This window comes from Lacerta agilis, chromosome 6, assembly GCF_009819535.1.
Source record: "Lacerta agilis isolate rLacAgi1 chromosome 6, rLacAgi1.pri, whole genome shotgun sequence".
In the NCBI taxonomy this organism is placed as follows: domain Eukaryota; kingdom Metazoa; phylum Chordata; class Lepidosauria; order Squamata; family Lacertidae; genus Lacerta; species Lacerta agilis.
In genome coordinates, this window is record NC_046317.1 from 71,249,100 (window position 1) to 71,256,208 (window position 7,109).

Sequence of the window (7,109 nt, forward strand, 5' to 3'; positions counted from 1 at the left end):
TCAGATCTCTCACAACAGGAAGGTGAAACCTGAGACTTCAGCATCTTTGTCAGCATTGGAGTTTGCAACAGAAACAGTAGTGGTTTCACTCTGCAATGATGGATGAGCAACTTGCTTAGGAGCTCTCTTTCTCTCTCTGGGACTGGAGATGAGAAAGTTCTTGTACTAAATCAAGGACTAAAAAGAAGATGGGACCACATTGCTTGCTTGATTAAAAACAATGAGTTACTTTGTATCTTGTAACAGTTTTTCAGAACTATTTTAAGTTCAATAAAGCTTTGAAACTTTTCTTGTGGTGGGAAGCCTTCATTTCTACTCTGCACAAGATCCAAGTCAGGGATTCCGTTGCTGCAACTCTAACATGTTCCTAAAACACAACTATCCTTTGAAATTCACAAAACATCTGAATTTTGCAATTAAGTTCACCAACCAAATATTGTGTATAAAACTACAGATATTGGGGGGAAATGTGTTCAGAAGTGCATATATTAGTGGAAACAGCATACAAAAAGGCAATGCATTATGTTTGGGAGAAGCACTGGCAAAAATATGCATATTACTAAAAAAAAATGCATACAAAAATGGGTAGTGGAAGAAATTTGCACTAAAATGCTGACAAATTTTCATGAGGATTTCCTTTTTTAAACAACAAGAAGTGTAAACCGCTGCAGAAACATGGAAAAAATGCTTTTAAGATTGGAAAAATGAGAAACTGAGAGAAGCTGCAATTGACAGTTTCTAGGAGTTTACAGGTGCAGTGGCCATGCTGGGAATTCAAAATAAGGCCACATGATTCGTGTAGCCAATCACAGCTAGCAGGCCTCCAGAATTGAGTCTCTGCTATGCCGGAAGTGGGTATTTGCTGAGAATGGCTTGCCTCTAGTACAGAGTTACATTGTGACTCGAAATAACTCCAGTTAATTTTCCTTAAACAATCACAGACTAAATTTGGAAGGAATGTAGATGCTTTTCCAAGTCTAATTATAATGGTGCTTACAACACTGAGCTATTATTTCAAACAAGGACTACTTCAGCAGGATCCCTCAGATTGGGCCTCCCAGTCATTACTGTACTGCTCTGCTGGCTTGCGGACTTGGCATGCATCCTTTACGCTGTGGACTCAAACGCACCTTATTGCAACTGTATTAACTCCCCAAACTGCACAATAATATACTAGACGGAGAGTATTGGCCCAGAAAGTCATGCCCTGCTGCTAATGAGGGTTGTTCTCTTCAGGCATTTTATTGCCCCCTGTTTCGGGATTCCTTAATTGCTTTAATCTTGGCAGAAATCCTTATCTGGGGAGGGGGCTTAGGGTGAGGGAGGGCTGCCTAAACCAGCAATTCCAGAGTCTAATGAGGATTAAGCCAGAGACAACAAGATTCATGGAAATAAGGGTCCGATTCAAAGCCAAAATGGGGAAAACTCACTCGCAGAAATGCAGCATTTGTATACAGACTTTGCTTCTCTGATATCAGAGAAAGGCAGAAATGTAGTTTCTTCCAATTAGAGTCTACCATAATTCTATGCAAATCCCTTATTTACAGCTCTTACTGTCAGGAGGTTCTTTCTAATGTTTAGGTGGAATCTTCTTTCTTGTAGTTTGCATCTATTGCTCCATGTCCGCTTCTCTGGAGCAGCAGAAAACAACCTTTCTCCCTCCTCTATATGACATCCTTTTATATATTTGAACATGGCTATCATATCACCCCTTAACCTTCTCTTCTCCAGGCTAAACATACCCAGCTCCCTAAGCCGTTCCTCATAAGGCATCGTTTCCAGGCCTTTGACCATTTTGGTTGCCCTCTTCTGGACACGTTCCAGCTTGTCAGTATCCTTCTTGAACTGTGGTGCCCAGAACTGGACACAGTATTCCAGGTGAGGTCTGACCAGAGCGGAATACAGTGGTACTATTACTTCCCTTGATCTAGATGCTATACTCCTATTAATGCAGCCCAGAATTCCATTGGCTTTTTTAGCTGCTGCATCACACTGTTAACATAATAATATTATGTACATAACACTGTACATAATAATTCTGAAACAAATTTTGTTTTCCTAAAGCACTATCGGTCAGGAATCCTTACTTTTACCCTATCATACACAACTACCAACAGCGATGATTATGACTTTGTTAATTAATTGCTTTGAGATAGGAGATGTCAGGTATATTTTTGCATACCTAGAAACCACTACCTTATTTTTGGGTGACCCTATTTCCCCCGATAAACTGTTAGCCTGTAAAGTTCTGTATAGGGAAGGATTAGAAAAAGATTGTAAGTCAAATCTATCAGTGTCCACCTTATTTAACTAGACCGTGAGCTTACAGCGTCAAATCCTCTGCTGTAGTAGCTTGGCTATACAAAATAATTAAATATGAATATTAGATCACCAAAAGGAGATCAAGTCTGTGAACCTGCCAGATAAGCAGCTGAAATATTATGATCTGTGGATTCTCTTGGAAATCAATGAAACTTCAGAGCCCCCATGCAAAATGCTTTACTTTCAGAAGTCATCAGGACCTTGACTTTGAATCTCATTTGTTAAATTGCCTCTTGCGGGGGACAGGATGGGTGCCTGCCTGCCTTGATACTTGCAGGTGTTTGGGGTGTTTGTAACGGCTGCAAGGCTTGAGGTTTTAAGCACCACAAGAAAATACAATCCATCTGAGAACTCGCCTGCTGTTAGCTGCCAACAACTCCTGAATACTTCAGCTAATTTTGGGCTGCTGAAATGTTGACAACAAGGTGATTTCTTGAAAGGTGGGAAGAGCTGGCTGGTCATGCAATCTGTACCGTGTCTGTGTCAGGAGTTTCAACGCTTGTTACTCTGCTCCCCATGCAGCAACTTTCACTGCTCTGTCATCATCTCCCAGGAATAATTACCTGAACATTTAAAAGTTCTCTTATTGTGCTAAAGTAAAAAAGCAACAAGGCAAGATTTAATTGTTTGCTGTACTTTCTTTCTCTTATGAAGTATTTCCTAGCTTTCTGATGACATTGCCCTAGTACAGAGCCGTTTGGAGAAGGCTGGTAGTTTTATCAAAAAGCTGAAGGTTGACCACTGCTCATTGGCCACTAGTAAGCAGGTTTTGTAGGTTTTATTCTTGTTTCAAAAGCCTGCAAAACCTGATTAACCAGAGGTAACAGCAGGGCAACAGAGAGAGGAATGTTTACTCTGGGAAGCAATGCCCCAGCCAAATCACTTTGGTTCTGCCCCCCAAAAACTATTGCCCATCTCTTGATTCTTTCAGAAAGTATTGTCCAAAACACAGTAGTCATAAACAGTACTTTGAGTAGGGATGGGGGGGGGAATTTGATTCAGTTTGCATTTAAAGGTAAAATTACCTAATTCACACTCCTGGAACAATATATGAACTGAACACAACCCATCTTTCAAAATTCACCCTTCTCTGAATTTTGCAGTGCAGTTTTCCAGCTAGGTAATGTGTGCAGAACTGCACATAATAGGGTAAAGTGTGCAGATGAATGCAGATATCAGTGAAAATAACATGTAAAGAACATTATATGGGGGGAATGGGAAGTAGGTAGGTGTGGCTTGGGGGGAATGGCCTTGTGGGCCAAACTGGAACCCATGCAGGCCCAAATTTGGCTCATGGGCTGAGTTTCTCCCACCTCTTGAAGTAATCAGTGCTTCCTATTATTAGACTTCAACTCCTTTCCTCTCTGGCCATTGGCCATGCTGACTTGAGTTGGAATTTAACATCAATTGGATGACAGAAGTTTCTTCAGCCATGGACTAGATGGACCTTGCCCTTATCCACAGTGCAGCGTCCAATGTTTTTATGTTCAAACTGGCTTCTACTTTTACCTCAGAAATCGACATATTACATCTTGAGAGTAATACGCAGGCAGGCTTTTGTCTCCCTTTTTATGGACCACTTAGAAAATAAGTGGCACTTTAAGTATCCATTAACTCTCGCTTAACTAATGCTAAATTGCATTCGGGCACCTATGGACACACTTGTGAAAGCCATATTAATACCAGATGAATTCATTAGGAGCGGGGCTATTACTTCCAGTGCTAAATGAATTCATAATGATGGGAAATCTGAAATAAAGTGTTACCAAAAAATAATCCGTAGCACGTTAAGTGTCCATTAAGTACAGGGAATTGACACTCGAAAGCCTGTGTAAAATACAAATGTAACCCACATGAATGAGAGTTGCATGATAGAGCTACTGAACATGATCCTTATCTTGGGAAAACAAGATAATTAAAATACAAGTCAGAAATATCCATCCGCGACCTTCTGTGAATAGCTTCCAAGTTGTGGCAAACTGAAGGAATCTGGGCTCCTTTGGGATTCTTTTATAGCCTATGCTTGGTATGTCTGTGACTCTGGAGTGGGGAGTTGTCAAAGTGGAGACACACTTCTTGTTTTTCTGCCCTCTAAACCCTCCCCCCCCCAGTGCACCTATGCTGTAAAGGAAGTTAATTCCAGCATCATGCAGGGAGAGTTCTGGTTGAAGACTCCATATATGAAAGAGACAAGACACGTCATTCTTCTTTTTGCCCTGACTCTGTTACCAACAGAATAGGGAACTGTGGCTATGTTGAGAGCTGGTGTGGTGCAGTACTTAGACCGTGGGTAGGCAAACTAAGGCCCAGGGGCCGGATCTGGCCCAATCACCTTCTCAATCCAGCCCGCGGACAGTCTGAGATTCTGCCTGTTTTTACATGAGTAGAATGTGTCCTTTTATTTTAAATGCATCTCTGGGTTATTTGTGGGGCCTGCCTGGTATTTATACATGAGTAGAATGTGTCCTTTTATTTAAAATGCATCTCTGGGTTATTAGTGGGGCATAGGAATTCATTCTTTCTTCCTTTTTTCAAAATAAAGTCCAGCCCCCCACAAGGTCTGAGGGACAGTGGACCGGCCCCCTGCTGAAAAAAGTTTGCTGACCCCTGACTTAGACTGTCAGGCTAGGGCTGGCAATACCTGAATTTAAATCTCCACTTGGTTATGAAGCTCACTGGGTGACTTTGGAGTAGTCACCAACTCTCAGTCCAATTCACAGGGTTGTTGTGAGGATAAAATGGGTGGTGGTGGTGGAAAGGGCCACATATACACTTTTGTGATCTCATTGGAGGAAAGGTGGGATATGAATATTATATTCTTCTCATCCCCTGGCTCCTTTACGGTTTTGGCTTCTCTTCTTAATCTAGATTGCTAGGTACCATGTGTGTCACTTGAATCTGAAAAGACCGGCTCTAGAAAATTTCATAATTGTATTGAGGAGGAGGAAATGTGTTTGTGTGTGCATTTTCAAAAGAGACTGTAGCAGAAACAAGTGATCAAACTAGAGCAGATTTTACTAACTTTGTGAAGTTGTAGGCTGCATTATCTTTCTATAAAAAGGTAAAGGTAAAGGACCCCTGACAGTTAAGTCCAGTCACGAACAACTCTGGGGTTGTGCCGCGCATCTCACTTTACTGGCCGAGGGAGCCAGCATTTGTCCGCAGACAGTTTTTCCGGGTCTTGCGGCCAGCATGACTAGGCCGCTTCCGGCAAAACCAGAGCAGTGCATAGAAACACTGTTTGCCTTCCTGCCGGAGCAGTACCTGTTTATCTACTTGCACTTTGACATGCTTTTGAACTGCTAGGTCGGCAGGAGCTGGAACCGAGCAATGAGAGCTCACCCCGTCGTGGGGATTCGAACCGCCAACCTTCTGATCGGCAAGCCCTAGGTTCAGTGCTTTAGACCACAGTGCCACCTACGTCCCTTATCTATCTATACCATGCATTTAAACAAGTTTAATATACTCTCCCTCTTCCCAGTGAACCCTCTCTCCATACTAACTGGCCCAAACATTGATCCTGACCCTCACCCACAAGCAAGAGTATTGCAGAATATGCTGGTTATATATATTATATAGGAAGTTGCTTACCGGTACCTGAAAACATGGGGGTCACTTAGGTTGCTTTTTATATTGTTCTGTAATCTGTTATCCATGTGCATAAAGGAGAGAAGCTCTTAACCTCATATTTCATTTTAAAGTAATGATTAGTTTTGGCTAGCACCTACTTTGGTTTTCTTGTGTTATAGTTGCTTTGCGGCCAACATTGATGCACATCTCGGTGAGGTAGCCCATGGGGGATGCTCTTGCTTGTGTGTGGTGTGGGAATTGTTGAGGAGGAAAGTTCAGTTTTAAAAATGAGCATATTTGTCTTGTGAGATAAGATGATTATGATTTATTTTTTCTTAGGTGAAAACAAGCCCTAATTGGCTTTTCTGTGCAGCAAGGACCATAAGCTTCATTTGTATATTTCCCAGGCTGTGATTAACCCTAATATGTTAAATGGTAGGAATCACAGTTTTTATATACTATCTAAATAAGAATTTCTGGCATACGGTTATTGGACAAGCAAATACCTCGTCTTTTAGTACATCCCAGCATTTTCCTGCATCCCACGGAATTTCTTTCCTGCGTGAAATAAATGACTCATGCTATATTCACTGTATTTATTTATTTCAGACAGTGTTTTTGTCAACAAGTAAGGGAAGGCATTCATTTTGCAACCAGTGGAAAATGGAAACAAATGGGATCCATTTGGTTCACTTTCCCTTTGTTATAGAATGAATGACAAGTAATGAATGGGTATCAGGTAGGTCTTCATTACCTCATTTGTACCCATTCAGAGGCCCTGACTTGGGCTCCAGATTGTGGGTGCCCAGCAGCACAGGCACAACACTCAGCCTCTGCTGGCTCTCCAGCACCATGGTGGTGACTGGCCCAGGGCCTCACCCTCTGCCATAGGGCCTCTGTTGGAGGTGGTGCCTATGTCTTGCCTCCATGGTCAGAAGAAGTAATGCTTCTGAACACCAGCTGCTTGAAAGTACAGGAGGGAGGGGAGGGTTCTCTTGTGCTCTGGTCTTGCTTGCAAGTTTCCAACAAGCATCTGGGTGGCCACCATAAGAACAGGGTGCTAGATTAGGTGGCCATTGCCCTGGTCTTATGTTCTTACTGATGCTGTCAAAGCTTTCCCCGTAGCATGGAAGAAACAAAGATCACCAGTGTCAAAGAAATGATTCTTCAACCAGTGGCGTAGGAAGGTTGGAGCATAGGAGGCGCTGCGCCCTGGG